Raw genomic sequence first — 21,370 nt, forward strand, 5'->3', positions numbered from 1 at the left:
GGCCTTGACCATGGATGCTCAAGTTACATCCACAGCATGAAGAGCCTTTAACCAACTTCAGCTGCGGGACAATGTGCATCTATTCTTGTAAAGGGTAACCAATGGAGGATTGTCTCCCAATACAAATAGCAGCTTTTGAGGGGATAGAGATTTTTGTCAGGAATATGACAGAGTGGAAAGGGTTACACTCCCCCTCCCCATGTCCTGCAATCCCAATGCTGCTCAGGCCCCCCTGCAGCTGCTATTTCCATTTTTAGAAAACACGAACCTTAATTGCGATCACACAGTTAACATCAAGTGTAGTTTGTCCCTGTGACACTGCAACCACACAAGTCTTAAAGACTGGGGGAAGGAGGATAAGGGTATCAAAAGTATTTTTATGGCTTTCCATGGAAACCTTAGGAGGAATGATAACTATCTCAGGTAGAGACAGGTGGATCCACTTCTGGAGGTGCTTCACCCTATCCACAAAATGGGTTCAACAGCTTGGATAGCATCTTTAGAGCTCTGGCTGGCTCTAACTAAAGCCCAGAAGGGGATCACACACCCCTTCAAAATTGGGGCCACCAGCCTCCACTGACTCTGCCCCCCCCCCTTTGAATGATCCTATTCCCATCCATATGGATCCGAAAATAGTACCCTATATTACAATAGTTTTCATTTTGAAAGAAAACTAAATTTTGCACAGATACACCAGCCAGTTGTGGAAATGTCCACCACACTGATATTTGAGAAGGAGCACACCGTTTTGTGATGGAGTAGCCAAAATTTGCTGCAAACTCCAGCTTTGGGAAAATCACAAACCACTTAAGTGAAACCTTAAATCAATGTTAAAGACTTCTCCATGGCCCCACATCCCCTTCCTCTGTTGTACTTTTACCTTAAAAAAAAAAAAGCAGACCTTTGCCCTACAAAAAATTGTAGGGCAAAGGTCTGCTTTGCAAAGCTCTGTAAAATTGCCTCTGGCAATTAAATAAGTAGCTTAAAAAAAACTATTAAACTTATTGTGGCAAGTGCCCTTCAGGTCCTGCCTATCATGTAAACAGGTAGCTAAACTGAGAGGACAGGTTCATTTCTTATGAGTATTTTAGGGTGTATTTATTTTGGCAGAGTTCTCCGCTTGTCATCTAAATCCAAACGTAGCCTTTTCATTTATTTTTTATTTGTCTACTATTAACTAGTAAACACCTGTAAATGCTCTGTAAAATTTGCCCTCTATGCTTTTTGCTAAGACACACAGAGAGAAACATAAACATATCTGTGTTGTTTAAATTATCAAGATTCATCTCCTCTGCCAGATGTAAATTTACCTCAGCAGTCTTCATCTTCACAGACAGAGATGTCCTCTTTTAATTAGAACAGGTGCCATGTGAGAGAACACTAATTAACAGTGATGTCCTGCAGAAACCAAGAAGCTACCTGTCATTTTGCTGCATTACTGACAGGAATCTTATTTGTGAGTTAAACATATGTCCTGAACCCAGAAGACCCCGGTTACACCACCATCTTCCACTCACTACCTGTCTGAGACCTGCCAAGTCAATTAAGTGTTTGCTTCAGTTAACTCATACATAAATGGTGGTAGACAGTGCCAGGGTAAGGAGAGTACCCCCACTTGCCTAACTCCCTGGAGCCACTTCATACAAAATGGCATCCCTCAGGGTTAGGTTCCCAGTGGAAACCGCATTTCTTGAACAAATCAAGCCTCAGAGCCCTTCATGTTCCTTCTGAGGCAGCAGGCCAGGAACATATATGCGTACTCCACCTGATCTTGAAGACAGAAGCATCCCAGCCCCATCTCTCTCTCTCCCCCTCTCTCCCTCCCCTTTCTCTTGGCATAGTTCTCAGGACTTATTCGTATATGAATATCCATCCCTTCATTCTAAGTCATTTCTTACTCCGTGTCTAAAATCCAACATAAGTCCTACTTAGAGTAGACCCATTGAAATAAATGTGATTTAAGTTAGTAATGACTAACTTAAATCCCATTCATTTCCATTGGTCTACTTGAAGTAGGACTTACATTGGATTTCACCCAGTGACTCTCAACAGAACACTGTGAGTAAAGTGATGTGAGTTGATACGAAAGCTGTTTGTGGCATCTGATCAGTGCTGCCTTTTTTCTCACAGCAAATTACCAAGTGAAGGACATGAATGTGTGAACTCACGCATTTCTTTGGGCCTTCTGATCGTATATAACAAAGTATGCATTAACCACACAAACAATCCAGTCTTGTTTTCTGCTTGTGCTAATTTTTCTTTCACTATCACCAGCAGGAAACCAGTGACAGAAAGGCACGCTTGACTATGTCATCCCATAGAAAAACATGCATTCTGCATTGCTGATAAGCAGGAGCAGAGACCTAGTGGCGAGGCCTTTTGGTTTAGAGCAGCGTTTCCCAACCTTGGGTCCCCCAACATTGTTGGACTACAACCCCCATCATCCCAACTATGGGCCATGCTGTTCAGGAATGTTGGGAGTTGTAATCCAACAACATCTGGCACCCAAGGTTGGGAAAGCCTGATTTAGAGAGATGAAAGGTCTTTGCTCAGCCATGAAGTTCACAGTGTGGAAGTAACTAAGCCTAACCTACTTTAGGGTTAAATAAGCGAGGCATGTGCACAGCACAGATGTGGATAGGAACTGCAGGGAAAGTCTGCATTGGGAACAGCACTGGGATTGCATTTCCCTACACATATTTGTAGGGAAGCATTAATGACTAAGACAGTGTATTGTGAAATGAGTTTGCCAGCTCAATTTTCACTGCTGTCTCTCAACCTAAAGCCAACCATGTTCGGGTTAAAAAAAAAAAACTAATAGTAATTGTGTGTGTGTGTGTGTGTGTGTGTGTGCGCGCGCGCACACACACACACACACAGGGGAAGAGGAGGGATGTGTTTGTGGTAGATCCATTCCCAGACCCCATGGACACAACACAGAGTGGGGAAGGGGGTGTTTAACCCTTCCATCCCCAGCCACAATCCTACTGAAAATACCCCCTGCCACACTGCAATTAGCATCAGGGGAAAAAAGCTCCCAGTGGCATCCATGTGAGCTTTTAACCCTAACAGTAATTACAGCATGGGGGAGCCATTTTCATCAGGATCAAGGCTGCAGAGGGAAGGGTTAAATCTCCCTTCTACACACACTGCTGTCTCATTAAGAATCACACAGCCCAGTGCCTACAATGGACATTATTAAAAACCCAGAACTGATTGCTAATCATGCTATTAAAGAAACATCTGGTTTGGCATTAGTCCCGCATTTGGCCCTACCATTAGGCAGAGTGAGGAGGAGGCCTCAGACAGCTGGTTTTGGTATCATGAAAGGCTAGCAAATTGTTCCGTTTATTGCTTTTGTGTTTTTACTGCCAGGGAGTGGAAGAGCTGCTTGCAGGATTCTCTACTTCAGGTGCCAAAATAACTTGACCGCCCCAGGCTTGCACCTCGACTAGAGTAGTAGGCACTGTTTGGTATTCTGCATCAGGCAGTAAAATGCCTTGGGCGGTCCCTGGATAATACTGACCTGTGTTACAGGAGTATTGTAAAGATTGCTAAAATAAAGTATGTGAAGCACTTTGAGCATTCAAAATTTATTTATTTATTTATTTATTTATTTATTTCAATGATTTATATGCTGACTTTCTTTATCCAAAGATAAACCCAAGGCAGCTAACAACTTAACATCAATTTTAAAAGACATTATACAATCTCAGCACAAAATCCAACATACAAAATCCAGATCTGCATAAAAATACAGTTCTACAACAGCAGCAATTAGCAGCTAGTCACTATAAACCAGACTTCTCCAACTTGGTGCCCTCCAGATGTGCTGGACTACAACTCCCATCACTCCCATGTTGGCTGCAGGTGGTGGGATTTGTTCTAGCTGTGGTGATGGGAGTTGTAGGTCAGCACATCTGGAAGGTGCCAGGTTGGGGAAGGCTGCTATAAACAATAGTCTGCAATTAAATATCAGATTAAATCTAAAAAGCTAAGCCAAGTCAACCAAGAGCTTTCTGAAAAAGCCACATTTTGGCCAAGCACCTAAAATTAAAAAGTTTGGGGACCTGACAGACCTCTTTAGGAAGGGCATTCTAGGTATTCTATAAAGCTGCCACCACTACTGAAAATGCCCTGCTCCTAGTGAATGCCCATCAAATTTTATTTGACAGTTGTACCTAAAGCAAGGCCTGAGATATTGAAGGGAGCATAAGCAGCAACACATACAGGAGAAGGTGGTTCTTAAGTGCTATATTAATTGTAAGGATTGTTATGACATTTTTCAAATATTGGAATGGTCAGAAATGAGTTAACAAGAATTAATTCAGCAGACCATCCTCCACACTCTGATTACAGGGGGGACGTATTCCTAAGGCAGGAGTGTTTTTCTTACACTCCTGTTACTTCCTTTGCTCATAGGAATTAGTCTTTACCTGTTCCCCCACCCCCAAAAGTAAAAAAAGTACTTCTATGAATTCGGGCGGGATGCATATAAACACTTTCCTATCAAAGTTCTCTAGCATTGTTGCAAACTGGTTGGCCTACTCTACAAGGTGCTGTGCCAGTGCAAGTTCATACAAAATACAAGGGGCTCATATCAGGGGAGATCTAACTACCACTTTGATAAAAGTGATGGTGCCTTCTCATCCTTTTAAGTGTTGCCAGCTCTGATTTTATTGTAGTTCTCAAAACATTTGTCACTTTTCTTTACGTGCCAGATCCTAGAGAGTTAGGAAATTGCTTGAAGAGTGATCGGAGGGTGGTTTCACACATGCATGTGTGAATCGGACCTTAGTACGCACTAGTCAAGAGGTGGAAAGCAAGCTTTCACCAGAGATCTAGTGAGCCAAAAACTAGCTTGATTCTAGCAGTTTGTGGTGCATTCTCTAAACATGGCATGCCCTGTTCAAAGTCGTAACGTACATTGAAAAATGAACACTAATGCTTCAAACCTATATATCAGTCATCCCAACCTGATGCTTTCCAGATATTTTGAACTACAGTTCCTCTGGCCATTAGGGTTGGCGGAGAATTTCTCCCGAAACTTGGGGGGGCAGAGCGCCAACGTGTTCGGCCCCCCGAACAAGTTTCGGAGAGAAATCCTCCGAACCCCCCCCGCCCCCCGCACACACCCCCGGGACGGGACTTACCTTCACCGAATGTCCCTCCCGGTGGCGGGTCCGGCCGGCGGTTCGGCGGGTGTTCGAGCGGGGCGGGAGCAGCAGCCGGTCTTTCGACCGGCTGCCGCCGCCACCATTGCAATCAAAGAAAAAAAAAACACCCCCTGATAGGCTACGTGACGATTCACGTAGCCTATCACAGCTAGATTTGCAAAGTCAGCCGTGATATCACGGGTGACTTTAAAACATTTACGTAGACTACAGCGACTAAATAAGGAACGCGAATGGCGGCTCCCTATGGGGGCCGCCATTAGCGTACGCGCTTTTTTTTTTTTTTTTAAGGTCACCCGTGATAGGCTACGTGACGATTGACGTAGCCTATCACGGCTGACTTTGCAGATCTAGCTGTGATAGGCTACGTGAATCGTCACGTAGCCTATCAGGGGGCGTTTTGTTTTGTTTTTTAAACTTTCGCGTTCGCAGCCGGGCGAGGCGGGAAGCCTCCTCCCCGGCCTGAATTTCGGCTGGGACGAGGCGGGAAGCCTCCCCCCCGGCCTGAATTTCGGCCGGGCCGAGGCGGGAAGCCTACCCCCCCGGCCTGAACTTCGCGGGGGGAGCAGCGAAGCGCCTCCCCCCACCGCGAACGTCCTTCGACGACAGGTAAGGGACTTTCGTCCACCCCTACTGGCCATGCTGGCTGGGGTTGATGGGAGCTGTGGGCCAAAACATCTGAAGGGCACCAGGTTGGGGAAGGCTGCTGTACACACTTATGGGAATAAGCCCCATTGAGCTTACTTCTGAGTAGACATGTATAGGACTGCACTTGTTTACTCTTCTTACGGGTTTTGTAAGCTTGTGAATACAGTTTATGTAGCGTGGATTCTGAATGATAATTCCCTAGGATACTGGCTATGATTAGTTCAAATGATCAGTTGGATGTACAAGTTCCTGATCCTGTGAACAGATGTGATCTTTAAGCTGCACAATATGAATCATCACTTGCACTATTTTTTTTCTCCCAGACATAAGGGAGAAATGTGCAGTAATGTGCCTTCCCCACATTAGAAAAATGGAGTGGGGGCTAGTATCATTTTTCTAAAGGAACAAAAAAGTTCATATTTGAACACTGATAGTGTGAGTTGATGTGGCATTTATCTCAGATTTGGGAACTATAAAAAGTGATTGACTTGGCTATTGAAAAAGTTTCCATAATTACAGGTATGTATATTCCTCTTCATGGAAAACAGCAGGGAGAGATATGAGGATGTGAGAATAATCTTTTTTGTTTCTCAGAATGTTTACCCTAGCTCAGTGGTACAAAATTATAAAAACATTTCATAAAGGCAAGAGAGTGAAAGAGAGATGACTCTAAAGCAACAAAGTGTGAACAAAAAAGGAGACTAATCAACTTGAATTTTAAAAAAAGAATCCACAATAATTGCTAGGAAGGAAGTTTTTCTGAGAAACATTTTCCAACTTAATCATACACATAAAGGCAGAGATGACAACTAATAATAACGTTTGCGAAAAAGGCAGGTCTAGGTCATTTCTGTATCTGGGCTGTACAAATCTGACTGTGACAGACAGTGCTGAGTAATTGCTATAATCACTCCAGTAGGCATTGTACCCTGGCCATGCAAAAGGAAGATGCAGTAAATGGCATCAGAGGAGAGCCACCCCCTCAACCTGACATCTTTGACAGCAGTTATTTGATCTTAATGGGAGGGTTTTTTGGAATTTTTGCCATTTCAACAGAGGAGGGATGATCAGGAACCCAGTGAGTCCCATCCTACGTTGACCAAAGATAAGGGCCTCATTAAAGTGCACAGAACCACTTATTTGCAGGTTGACTTGTCGTGACAATCAGTTGGTGGAGAGCGCGATAACGATGGAAAGCTCAAAAACATGTCAGGCAGAATCGGCTGCAGTTTTTCATGCTCCTGGAGAGTAGCAATGAGTAGGATGTGCGTCTTCAAAATTTTCACATCAATAAGGCGATGGCGCATCCAGTTTAAATGAGACCCAGTCAAATCTACTTAATGCAAGCTGTGGCAGGGACGGTCCTTCCAAACTGCATACTACTTTGGGGTTACCAAATTGTTTTGCAAGTAAGCACAGTTGGGTGGAGGAGCCAATTTTTGCCGTAATTTGCAACTTCTCTTTCATTTGTCTAGTTTCTGCCTGCATCTTAACATGCTGCCCTCTGATACCAACAACATTTTTATCAAAATCTCCCATCTCTGAAGAAGTGAAAAAAAATGGTCCTACTGTCTTGTAAAGTTTTCTCTTACTTCCACTGTTGAAATCCCTGTATACTAAAAGAGAGTTTTAGTTTACTGTTGCTCTTCTAAAAAGCAAACATTTGTTTGATGCCTAAAGGATATCTTCAGTTTCTGAGCATATTCCCCCCACCCCCACCCCAAAGCTGGTTCGTTCTGGAGCATGAAGGGGTAAAAGCATCCTCAAGGTTCTCTGCTCCATGGAAAGTGATGGGCATATTTACTCATTGACATGAACTCAAGCATCTGCCCTAAGACACATCTGTCCAGCAGAAAAGCTTATAATACATGAGTTTATTGTGCACTCACTTGTTGGAAAAAGCAAACCTTCTGCTTCCAGGTATATCATACACCCTAGTGTTTCGTTTTATAAACGTACAGAGAGAATTGGCATTGAAATGTATGCCAGATCCTTTTGTTGTAAGAGTTAAATTATTTAACACATTAGCAAATCACTTCTGGGTGTGTAATGCTGGCTTCTTCACCAAGAACTGTTTTTGCTATAGCCTTCCCAATGTGTGATGGGACCACATTTGAGTTGGAAGAATTTGTGAGCAGCAGTTCTTACTTACCTTGTCCCCTGTTTGGAAGACACTGCTACAACTTATTGAGAAAGGGGTGGTTGTTAGGCCAGTATACAGCTTCTCCATTGCGCTGGGGGAGACCTTTTATGCTGGGGAGCATCTCTTCAGGATGAATCATTCCTAAGGGATGAAGGTGAAAACATTTCTAAGAGCATAATGCATGTTTAGACAGAGAAAGTCCTACATGGCTGGATGGGAATAATAGGAGCTGTAGGACTATTTTTCTGTCTAAATATGCATAAGATTGTACCTTAATTGTCCAAATGAGGGCAGGGTAAAACTATGCAATGTGTGTAGGACATGATAACCAATTTAAGAGACTAAAAGGCTATAAGGGAAAATGCACATGCCAGAGATATTTGGAGAGGGACACCATGTATAGGTATTTCTGTGCTAATGCTAGAAGTCTCCAAGCCAAGATGGGGGAGTTGGAGTGCTTGGGTTTATAGGAGAACATGGACATAGTGGGCATAGTGCTGAAATGGAAAGAACTAGTGGGATACAGTTATCTCTTCATACAAACTGTATAGGTAGGGAAAGGAAGGACATACTGGGGAGGTGTCACTCAGTATGCCAAAGAGGACATATTTTATTTATTCATTTTTAATTACATTTTTATACTGCCCAATAGCCAAAACTCTCTGGGAGGTTCACAAAAATAAAACCCTAAAATACTTGATAAAAGATGATATAACAAACTAACTAGAAATCTCAAATGGGGCAGTCTCCTCCACAGAATCAGTGTGGATGGCAATATAAGACATGGAAAGTAATTTGGTACTTGAAAAGTCAATAGGGTCAGATCTCTCCAGAATGCTTGGGGGACTACAATAATAGGAGCTCAGCTAGAATGTATACTGCAGATCAGGAAAAGTCCCACCAAGTCCAAGGGAATGCCAACATGGTTAATGAGCAAACTCAACAAGCAGAGGCAGGAAGGCTTCCTTCAGAAAATGAGTGTCTTGCCCAAATGAGGAGAACAAAAAGGAACACAAACTTGCACCAAAAAAGGTATTTTTTCTTCCTCTCTCATAGTACTACAACCAGGGTCATCCAAAGATGCTGACTGGTGGGAGATTCAGGACAGACAAAAGGAAGTACTTCTTCACACAATGCATAGTTAAACTATGGAGTTTACATGGCTTTAAAAAGGGATGACAGATTCAGGGAGGATAAGGTTATCAACAGCTACTAGTCATAATGACTATATGCTACCTTTAGGATCAGAGGCAGGATGCCTCTCAGTTACTGGGAAACAGCAGTGGGAGAAAATTATTGCCCTCATGTCCTACTCGTGGGCTTCCCATTGGGGCATCTGGTTGGCCACTGTGGAAAAAAGGATACTGGAACATATATGCTTTGGTCTGATCCAGGTGGGTTCTCCTTATGTTCTTATGTGTTTGATTGCTCTGCACACCTTGGGTTACTTAGAGAATCTCTGTTGTTGTTGTTCAGTCGTTCAGTCGTGTCCGACTCTTCGTGACCCCATGGACCATAGCACACCAGGCCTTCCTGTCCTGCGCTCTCTCCCGGAGCGTGCTCAAGTTCATATTCATTGCATCCGTGATGCTATCTAGCCATCTCATCCTCTGCCGTCCCCTTCTCCTTTTGCCTTCAGTCTTTCCCAGCATCAGGGTCTTTTCCAGGGAGTTTTCTCTTCGCATTAGGTGGCCAAAATATTGGAGCTTCAGCTTCAGTATCTGTCCTTCCAATGAGCACTCAGGGTTGATTTCCTTTAGGATGGACTGATTTGACCTCCTTGCAGTCCAGGGCACTCGTAAGAGTCTTCTCCAGCACCACAGTTCGAAAGCATCAATTCTTCGGCGCTCAGCCTTCCTTATAGTCCAGCTCTCACAGCCATACATTACTACTGGGAAAACCATAGCTTTGATTAGACGGACCTTTGTCGGCAAGGTGATGTCTCTGCTTCTTACTATGCTGTCTAGGTTGGCCATAGCTTTCCTCCCAAGGAGCAAGCGTCTTTTAATTTCATGGCTACAGTCACCGTCTGCAGTGATCTTGGAGCCCAAGAAAGTAAAATCTGTCACTGCTTCCATTTCTTCCCCTTCTATATGCCAGGAAGTGATGGGGCCAGATGCCATGATCTTCGTTTTTTTAATGTTGAGTTTCAAACCAGCTTTTGCACTCTCCTCTTTCACCCTCAACAAGAGGCTCTTGAGATCCTCTTCGCTTTCTGCCATTAGGGTGGTATCGTCTGCATAACGGAGGTTGTTGATAATTCTCCCAGCAATCTTAATTCCGACCTCTGATTCATCCAACCCGGCATTTCTCATGATGTACTCTGCATATAAGTTAAATAAGCAGGGTGACAATATGCAGCCTTGTCGTACTCCTTTCCCAATTTTGAACCAATCGGTTGTTCCATGTCTGGTTCTTACTGTTGCTTCTTGACCCTCGTACAGGTTTCTCAGGAGACAGGTAAGGTGGTCTGGTACTCCCATCACTTTAAGAATTTGCCACAGTTTGTTGTGATCCACACAATCAAAGGCTTTAGCATAGTCAATGAAGCAGAAATAGACGTTTTTCTGGAATTCTCTTGCTTTCTCCATGATGCAGCGAATGTTGGCGATTTGATCTCTAGTTCCTCTGCCTCTTCGAAACCCAGCTTGTACTTCCGGTAGTTCTCGGTTCGCATACTGCTGAAGCCTAGCTTGTAGGATTTTGAGTATCACCTTGCTGGCATGTGAAATGAGCGCAATTGTGTGGTAGTTTGAACACTCTTTGGCGTTGCCCTTCTTTGGAATTGGAATGTAAACTGACCTTTTCCAGTCTTGTGGCCACTGTTGAGTGTTCCAGATTTGTTGGCATATTGAATGCAGCACTTTAACAGCATCATCTTTTAGGATTTTAAATAGCTCGGCTGGAATACTGTCATCTCCGCTAGCTTTGTTGTTACTAATGCTTCCTAAGGCCCACTTGACTTCACTCTCTAGGATGTCCGGCTCAAGTTCAGTGACCGCACTATCATGGCTATCGGGGACATTCAGATCTTTCCTGTATAGTTCTTCTGTGTATTCTTGCCACCTCTTCTTAATCTCATCTGCTTCTGTTAGGTCCCTGCCTTCTTTGTCCTTTATCATGCCCGTCTTTGCACAAAACGTTCCCTTGAGATCTCCGATTTTCTTGAAGAGATCTCTAGTCTTTCCCATTCTGTTGTTTTCCTCGATTTCTTTGCATTGTTCATTTAAGAAGGCCTTCTTGTCTCTCCTTGCTATTCTCTGGAACTCTGCATTCAGTTGGGTATATCTTCCCCTTTCTCCCTTGCTTTTCGCTTCCCTTCTTTCGTGAGCTACTTGTAAAGCCTCGTCAGACAGCCACTTGGCTTTCTTGCATTTCTTTTTCTTTGGGATGGATTTCGTTGCTGCCTCCTGAACAATGTTATGGACCTCCGTCCATAGTTCCTCAGGCACTCTGTCTATCAGGTCTAATCCCTGAAATCTATTCCTCACCTCCACTGTATATTCATCAGGGATATGATTTAGGTCATACCTGAACGGTTTAGTGGTTTTCCCGACGTTCTTCAATTTAAGCCGAAATTTTGCAAGAAGCAGCTCATGATCTGAGCCACAGTCAGCTCCAGGTCTTGTTTTTACTGACTGTATGGAGCATCTCCATCTTTGGCTGCAAAGGACATAATCAATCTGATTTCGATATTGACCATCTGGTGACGTCCATGTGTAGAGTCGCCTCTTGTGCTGTTGGAAAAGAGTGTTTGCTATGATCAGCATGTTCTCTTGGCAAAACTCTATTAGCTTTTGTCCTGCTTCATTTTGTACACCAAGGCCATGCCTGCCTGTTATCCAGGTGATTTCTTGACTTCCTACTTTAGCATTCCAATCCCCGATGATGAAGAGGACATCTTTTTTTGGTGTTAGTTCTAGAAGGTGTTGTAGGTCTTCATAGAACCGATCAACCTCAGCTTCTTCGGCCTCAGTGGTTGGGGCATACACTTGAATTACTGTGATGTTGAATGGTTTGCCTTGGATTCGTACTGAGATCATTCTATCATTTTTAAGATTGTACCCCAGTACTGCTTTTCCCACCCTTTTGTTGACTATGAGTGCTACTCCATTTCTTCTAAGGGATTCTTGCCCACAATAGTAGATATGATGGTCACCTGAATTAAATTCGCCCATGCCTGTCCATTTGAGTTCGCTGATTCCCAAGATGTCGATGTTCAATCTTGCCATCTCATGTTTGACCACCTCCAGCTTACCTTGATTCATTGATCTGACATTCCAGGTTCCTAAACAATATTGTTCTTTACAGCATCGGATTTTCTTTTCACCACCAGACACATCCACAGCTGAGTGTCCTTTCGGGTTTGGCCCAGCCGCTTCACTCTTTCTGGTGCTACTTGGAAATACCCTCTGCTCTTCCCCAGTAGCATATTGGACACCTTCCGACCTGAGGGGCTCATCTTCCGGCGTCATATCTTTTAGCCTTGTGATACGTTCCATGGGGTTTTCTTGGCAAGAATACTGGAGTGGGTTGCCATTTCCTTCTCCAGTGGACCACATTTTGTCAGAACTCTCTGCCATGACCTGTCCGTCTTGGGTGGCCCTGCACGGCATAGCTTATGGCTTCACTGAGTTACGCAAGCCCCTTCGCCACAACAAGGCAGTGATCCATGAAGGGGAGAGAATCTCTACACCAGCCTAAAATCCTGCATTTAAAATGGGACTTTCTGCTTCCATTTTAAATGCAGGATCATGACAGACTCCCTTTACATGTGCTTCCTTCCCCCTCCTTTTCCCCTCCTTTCCCCCCTTATCTGAGTCCATAGGATAGGATAGGATAGGATAGGAAGGGGCCTACAAGACCATAGAGTCCAACCCCCTGCTCAATGCAGGAAGCCTGATTCTCAGTCAGTCTCCCATCCAAGTACTAACCAGGGAAGTCCCTGCTTAGCTTCCAAGATCAGACGAGATCAAAGCACATCCAGCCCTTTGCTTGTCTAGTCTTCCATATGTTTCATTATGCAGCCACTAGATGGCGGTGTGGTGTAGCTCCCCTTATTGTGTTTTTTCTTCTTTTCTTGTAGCATTGTTGTCCACAGTTTATTCTTGAACTTTTTCAGCTGCATATAGTGATGTACGAACCCCGCACTTTCTGGTCTGGGGGGGCGGGTTCGTAGAGCCCTCAGGGTCCCTCAAAATTCCCCAGAGCTGCTCCGTTTCCAGGGCAGTTTGCAGAGCGGCTCTCCAGCTCCCTATACAAGGCGATATGCTAATGGTGGCTGCCATTAGCCCATCACTGGGAAAAATATAGATGTAAATGGCGTATTGTACGCCACTTGCGGCCGAGAGAAAGGCAGAGAGGCAGAAAGCATCTATAGTAGCCAGCAGTGCACAAGCAAACATCACCTGCGAGAATGAGGTGCTATACAGCTGAGAGAGAAGTTACAATTACATTCCATCAGAAGGGTTAGCAGATAAAGTTAAACTGGAATAATGAAAAAGACATGCATTTACTCAGGCTAAAAAGAGCATTTGTGGGCTACCAGGAGAAATCACTGTGTCGTCGTAATGGCAACTAAGAGTTAAAATGTTCCCATGTCTTAGCTAGGCTTCTTCTGAATTTATCTTTAGCAAAGTGCTTCACCAGAAATAAGGAAATATTGGGCAATGAATATTTATTTCCTATATGATGCCCATCAGAGTAGGTTTGTCAAGCAGGGGGAAGGAGACAATGGATTACTAAATGTAAAGAACATTGTTATGGGGTTGGGTTTTTTTTATTTAAACATTTATATATTGCTCCACATCTGAATGGTGGAGTGGTGAACAATAAAAGATAAAAGGAATAAAATACCACATTAAAAGCTTTTAAAAAACAGAATACCAATAAAAACCATGGCTGGTCAATCAAGGAAGTCTTGTGTAAATAAAGATGTTTTCAGCAGGTGCTGAAAACAACACAATGTTGGTACCTGCCTGACCTCCTGAGGCAAGGAGTTCCACAGAAAGGGAGCCACCACACTGAAGGCTCTACTCCAGGTGGACGCCAACCCAGCCATAGGTCCATGCAGAACTACCAGGAGCATCCCATCTGATGACCTCAGTGACTGGGCAGGTTGATAAGGGAGAAGGCACTTTCTCAAGTATCGTGATCCCAAGTTGTTTAGGGCTTTACAGACTAATAGCTGGCCCCAAACTAGAATCAAGAATAACTTCCAGGCATGGGTGGTGAGAACAAAACCATGGGGACCACACAAGTCCTGAACTCTCCCACTATTTCTGATTGAACACCAGAATTGTTGGAGTTCTTGGTGTAGTCCAGAAATTGATCCAGCCCAGCCAGAACCCAGAATTTCAGCCCAAATTCCAGTTGGGGCAAAATTCTAGATGCAGTTCAGTGAGAATCTGAGTTCTCCACTGGAGTTCATCCACATAGGCATGGCTAGCCTTCAAGAGGAACCAGCCTCCAAGTGAACTACTATTGCATATCCATCTAATACATGTAACGCTATGTCCTGAGTGTCTTCATCCTGCCAGCCTATGGCTTGCTTCTTGTTCCAGCCTGCCCTTACGTTGTCAGCTTAGACCTCCCAATCTTGCCTGTTTCAAGCACAGCTTGCTGTTTGAACCTACTTTAAGTTTTGCTGTCATCTGCCTATGGATTGATTTCCTTCTTGGAAACTGACACCCTGGATCCCAGATGTGTCTGCTGTCTCTTTATCCTTATCCTGCTAGGATGACTCTTTAGCCAGAGCTGATCTTCCTAAGGCCACCTATACCCCAGTCCCTGACACATGACTATACTGTGGGGACCCTCTTCCAATAAAAAATAAGCCTGCCTTTAGAGAACTTCAACTATGAACCCATATGCACATTATATTCACAGTCTTTCCATGATAATCCAGAGAGTACCTTGATTTGGGCACATCTACATGGGACATTTTTATGGGTCACATAACGATTCAGACTGCCATTCAACTGGCAGCAATAAGCCAAACCAATCATATCTGTAAGGATAAAATGGAAAGATTTGTAATGCTGCAAGAAAAAATTTTACTACATTTTTATTGACCTCATGAGAAGGGAAAAAATGTCATTTTTGACATTAACTTTTATCAAATTCTGATTCATTCACACAGGGATAAAAGTCCAATAAATCCACTTAAGTTGACATATGAAATATCCTGAGAAACACAAATATCCTGGCTGAGATGGTATGGTGGCAATAGTCCGGTTCACCTCTCAGGGAACTAAGCAGTTCTCAGTTCAGCTTCTGTGGTGGGAGTAGAAGTTGTCAGTTTGGCTATGGATCAAAATATCACAAGGGGCAGACAGCAGACAGGGAAGTGGTCCCAGGATATAAGGAACATATGGGACAAGGCAATACAGAGACAAGGAGACTGAAGAACGAATGCAGAGTACACAGTATACTGAGAAAACAGAACTGAAGGAAAGCTAGGTGGCGACTGAGGCTTCAGGAAAGAGACTCAGGAGACATTTGTGATGTATAATCTGCTCCATTTGTTTTTTGTGGATTGTCAGGGGTCGTCCACTCCAATGTTCACTCATTGGAGTGTGCAGATTTTTCCCCCCTCTGAAAAAATACGCAAAGAAATCCATCCGAATTTATGGAATGTTTTGCTGATACGTAACATTTTATGTACTTTTCTTGGGTCCGCGTAAAATCAATCAGCAGAGCACACATGAAAGAGTGCTACACCTGCAGAGGCTGAAGAGAGATCAGAGATGTGTAAAACATTGTGTGTGTTTTTTTAATGAGGTATACATTGCCATATTTTTATGCAATTGCCTTAGTTTTGTACAACCAAAGTTTCATACAATTCCGGAAAGTTTAAAAACAGTCTGCAAGTCTGCGGAATCCACGCAACTCTGAAAAACCAGCCCTCTACAGATTCCATGAGGGAGATTGGTAGAAATCCAATGTCATTTTGATCAGTTGCAGATTTCTCCGACATCCCTCTGAGGAATGGAAATGAGGCTAATCAGGGAAGAACTTATGATATTTTAGGACCAGGGCCCAAGCATGTGGGACAGGATCGAGGTGTGAGTGTGTGCAGAGATCCAAGACTGCAATCCCATTACTGTAAGGGAGAAAATGAGGCTAAATTTTATATCAAGCTTTAGGATATTTAGGGATCCTGCCTGGGGCATGCTGGGAGTTGTAGGCCTTTTCCTGTTTAAATATGCATAGAATTGTGCCATTATAGACATTTATTTTCCTGTATCTATGAATCCATTGTCCAGATCTTGGAAGGTTTGCTGGAGCCAATCAGAAGCAGTGTTAGAGTAGAACAAGCAGTATTCTGAACAGTGCATTTCTGGCCCAGGCCATTCTCTAGAACCAAGAGTATGCTTGAGCAGTTATGAACTAGGGCTGTAGTTTGAGAGGCAGAGAGGCTTGTGTTTCCCTCTGTAATCTGCTCTCTCAATAACTACCAGACCCAGCGGGCATTTCTACACCAGGCTAAAATCCTGCAACTTTACCAGGGCTTTCTTCTTGTTTTCTTTGCAGGATTATGATGGGCTCCTTTAGACGAGTACATGATATGGAATTGAAAACTTCCTTTCTCAGCAGTGCTCGAGATGTTCAATGAAACAGTGCCATCTAGTGGCTGAATTATAGTGCTATGCCAGCATTACATACTGCCAATATGCCATGTTAATTTTTATTTCAGTTTATCTCTGATATTTTTGAAAGCAGGATAACTGGGGAAAAGCATGGGAGACATCCTGGAGGTTGATGACCATGTGTAAAGAACCCACGAACTTCCATGAGTGGCCAATTGTGAGTATGCAATAAGTCTCTCATGTAGAGAAGCCCAGAGTTCCCTCTGTATACGCAAGAAAGGGACAGTTTATCCTTCTAAACAAAGCACCATAATAATCAGGGACATTGATTCCAGGGACAGTGGGAGCCAGTGCTGCTGGTAGGATTTATAGACCCAAAGTATTTGTGAGTAAATGTCTAGTTCATACACTACTTTTTAATGAAGCGTGCATAGATCTACAGGTTGTTTACACACTACCAATAACTCTGGCAGAAGCTGAAAGACATTTCAGCATGCTAGCACTCATAAAAAACTGCAGGCATTCTACTATGAGGCAAAAGTGTTTTCTCCACATAGCTATTCTATCGAGTGTGAACTTACAAGAGAAATTGAGTTGGAGAGAATATTCATGATTTTGCAGTGGAAAAGGTCAGGAAAAAAATGTTTTGAGTGAATTGGCCTTGATTGAACCCATGTTGGTTCATTTGAACTAACATTGACAGGATAATATCTTTCTCATGACCAACCAAAACATTAGAAAATACTCAGCAAGTTTTGTAAGACTCCTCTTCAGGGTAGATGTTATGTTAAACAAAAATAGCAACAAAAAGGGGGGTATTTATTATTACACTTATATCCTGCCTTTTTACTCTTGCAAGGAACCCAAGGCTGTGTACGTGGTCCTCCTCCTCTCCATTCTGATCCTCACAACAACCATGTAAGGTAGGCTATGTTGAGAGTCAATGGCTGGCCCTAAGTTACCCAGTGAACTTAATGGCCAAGTAGGGACTAGAACCCAGATCTCCTGAGCGCCAGTCCAACACTTTAACCACTACACCACAGCAGGTCTCCACAGCAGTATGGTAGAAAAGTCTCAGTGTAGATCATGGTGCAATTTAGAAATGTAGAAAATGTAATTTCAGAATTAAAATGCAAACATTTCTTTTATGGTACACGAGATTGTATGTATAGCGTAGGATTGTGGTACTTCGTACTGGGTCCCAAAAATTGATGCTTGTTTCTATGCGCTGTGGATAGAGTAATTCTAGGCAGGCTGATCAAGACACGGCAGCTGAAGAAAGTGGGACAATGTAGGCAGTGGCTTGAAAAGCAGAAAGAAACTATAAAAACAATATGCAGAGGAGATATGGAGTTGAAGGAAGGAACAAAGGCGGAAGCATGACTGTGGCAAAATCTCACATACGGCCCCCTGGCAGCCTTCACCAACCTGGTGCTCTCCAGATTTTTTTTTACTACAACTCCCATCATTCCTGTCCATTGGCCATGCTGGTTGGGGCTGTTGAGAGTTGTAGTCTAAAACATCTGGAGGGCACTAGGATGGGGAAGGCCCCAAAGAAAGGAGGGCAAGCTGCTATTGGCAGAAATGAAGTGGGCAGGCGAGGGAGGTGTGGAGGACTGGGGATAATGGACCATGGAGCCAAGGAGACATAGGAGGTCTAGGTCTTGAGTCTAAACCCTAGCAAGGGAATTCTGTCAGTCGTAGCTTCTCTTTGCAATTCTAAAGGGGCAATGAGGCAGGGGTGTGTGCTGAGTTTCTCATAGTGATTTGAGTTAACTGGCAGTTCTTTGGCTGCAGGCTCCTAGTCTGGTGGAAATCCATAGAGGTGGTATTGACTGTCATTTATGGCACCTGAAGATCGCTCATGAATCTGATGATGTTTGTCCACCCACACCCACTGGTGTTGAATCGTATTAAAATCCCAGCCTAATCAGCCTACAAATCGGTTATGGTTTTAATTGGGGGGATTTACTTGCCAAGGAACACAGTTCTTGAATCTGATTACGACTGCTTCTACAAGTGTAACACTCGGCAGGAAAATCAATCCTGCTTCTGTAATGAAGAAAAACAAGTCATTTTCCAAAAGAAATATGATTATACATTCACAGTTTGGATTGAAGAAACAGGAGGCAGGCAAATGTGGAGCAGTTTTGCTCAGAGGGACTATCTGCTAGCTGAGGCCAGCATAACAAGATTCGATTCTAGTTTAATGCGGCTGCAGCTCAAATCCCATTGGAGAGTTTGTTTGACAATCTGACAAAGTTATCTCAAGAAAAATAGGTTAAAAAACATAAACTTGACTTGGGTAACTGCATTTTCTCCTCAGCACGTGGAGTATTTTTATTTTTTTATTATTTTTTTGCCTGGAGGCCCTCTTAGCCCTCAGCCTCAAATGTAATACCACTTTGTGCCTCTGCATAAACTAAAACATTTTTAGGAAGTATTTTGCTCACAGAAAAGACCAGCATTGTGATCTTAATATGAAAAAGAAACCCACTTTTAGATACCTTTCTGTATAAAAAGGGGGAATGATAAGAGTATCAAATAGAATTGGTTGTTGCCAGTTTCTGATAGATTCACAGATCTTCAGCTTGGCTTATGCTGAATCCCTGAGATGCTTCAGTTTGGTAGTAACAGGATAATCATCAAATATTATTTATACACTGTTATCCCTATATTGTTGTGAGGCAACTTAAGGCATGTCCACACAGGATTTCCTTGCATCCCAGTTTTGGCATTGTAGCACAAAGCAGAAATGTGTGAAGCCACATCTTCCAAAAAGGTTGTGTGTTGCATATGGTATATGGGATTGTGCGTATCACAATCCACAACCTCGGGTTCAGTGTACCACCCAGCCAGCCCCACAGTTCTTTGGTCTAGTAAGTATTCCTTATGGATCACTCAGGGCTTCACCACACCAGGCCTTTTATCCTGCAACTTACCGGGGCTTCTGCTTCAAAATTCTTTGCGTGATTAAGATTGGCTCCTTACATGGGCTGACACAGACTGTTTTTTGAGCGGCTATCTTTCTCAGCAAGTTCTCTATGTTTCATTTTACAGCCACTAGATGGTGCTGTGGTTATAGCACAGCTCCATCATTACACACTGCTGATATATCAGATTAACATTCCTTATTGTGTTATTTCTGATCTTTTAAAAAGCAGGATAAAGGTCAGAAAGTGTGAGAGACGCCCTGGAGGTTGACAATGTTGTGTAAAGGGCCTGTAAACTTCCATGAGTGACCAGTCATGAGTATGTAATAAAAACCTCATGTAGAAATGCTCTCATCTTTATGAGGGTTAGTTGTGACCAAGTGGAAGCACCAGCTGAGCAGATTTTAGTCATGGCCGAGGGCACTCTGTGAAGCTGCATCAGAGCTCTAGAGATTAACAGCCCTGATGCAACTCCAGAAAACAATGAAGGCCATGGAAACCGCCAGAGAACTCCAAAGTGCTCTGGAAACACAGAGCGCTTTCCATGAAGGTCATCTGAGGTCAGGAGAAGCCAGAAAGCATGGAGAAAATGCATTCTGGCAACAAGTTCACAATAAAACCAAAACAATAGATTTTAAAAAAATATAAAAGATTTGACAAAAGACAAGTGGCTGTGCTGACTGAAATGGGGCATGCCTCAGTCAGAGAGCTCTGACAGCCAGATTGGGGAGCCTTGCAGACTGGATTAGGCCCATGGGGTGAAGGTTCCCCAACCTCTGGGTCCCAGAAGATCAACACATGTATATAGGGACTGGGTCCACTAAGTCTGCTCCCAGATATTTTGATGATCTGCTCCTAGTTGATTTAGCTCTGTGGCTTAACACTGGAAGAGGTACAACCTAGTGCAGTTTTGTGCTTGCAAGCTTTCTATAGGGTTGTCTCCGAGACTGGAAAAACCCCAGGCAACAGCCCATATTTAGCCCATCCCCTTAACATCGAGGAGGCAGCTACTGTCACCACACGAAGTCTACTCCAGTGCCTTCCAAGATTCCTCTGAACACTGCAGATAGCTTTGGGGGAGCCTGATATTTTGGTTTTCAAGCTGCTCCTCCTCAAGAAGAATTCTGTTCAACTTGAAAGCTCGCATATTAGTCAGAAGCAACCAAAGTAATCACCTCTGTGTGCTGAGCATGCTCCAATTTTCACTGTACTTGAGAAGGGATGGGCTTTGAGCCAACTCACACTGCAATAGGGAAGGTGATAAAGCTGTTTTCATCTTTGTTCTTGGGAGTGTGTTTTCTAGGCATGACACACAAGTCACACAATCATCCTTGTGCTTTCTTTTCCTGACATCATCATTAACCTGTCTGACCTCAAGCAACTCTGTTGTTGCTCTAAAATGGGACCTAAAGAGGGCTTTTTTGTGGGTCATAATCAGTCAGGAACCCATTTTCCAACTGTAGGATATAAGTATGTCTCCTTGACTCTTGTAGCAGGAATAGATCTGGATCTTATTTATATACATCTTTGTTTAGCGCTGCTATAACAATGAAAAGAGAAATGACTATAGTGTACTGAGAATGCAGTAGATTAAAAGGCCCACCTGGTTTGTGCCTGAATTTTAACAAAAATCAGGGTGTAATCCTATGCATTTACCTGGGAGTAAGCCCCATTGAACCCAGTGGAACTTATTTTCTAGTAAACATACATAAGAATGCACTGTTAGACAGCAACTGAAACTCACCAGGAAGGGTTGGATCTGCATATTCCAAAAGGGTTGGATCTGCATATTCTGTTCTATTCAGAATATACACTCTACAAAAAAAACAATATATGTTTGTTGGACAAGATGTATTATCAGTACATAATTGATTACCAAAG

This window comes from Heloderma suspectum, chromosome 4 (genome assembly GCF_057233095.1).
Source record: "Heloderma suspectum isolate Gila_16-S chromosome 4, 16-S_ref, whole genome shotgun sequence".
NCBI classification, from domain to species: domain Eukaryota; kingdom Metazoa; phylum Chordata; class Lepidosauria; order Squamata; family Helodermatidae; genus Heloderma; species Heloderma suspectum.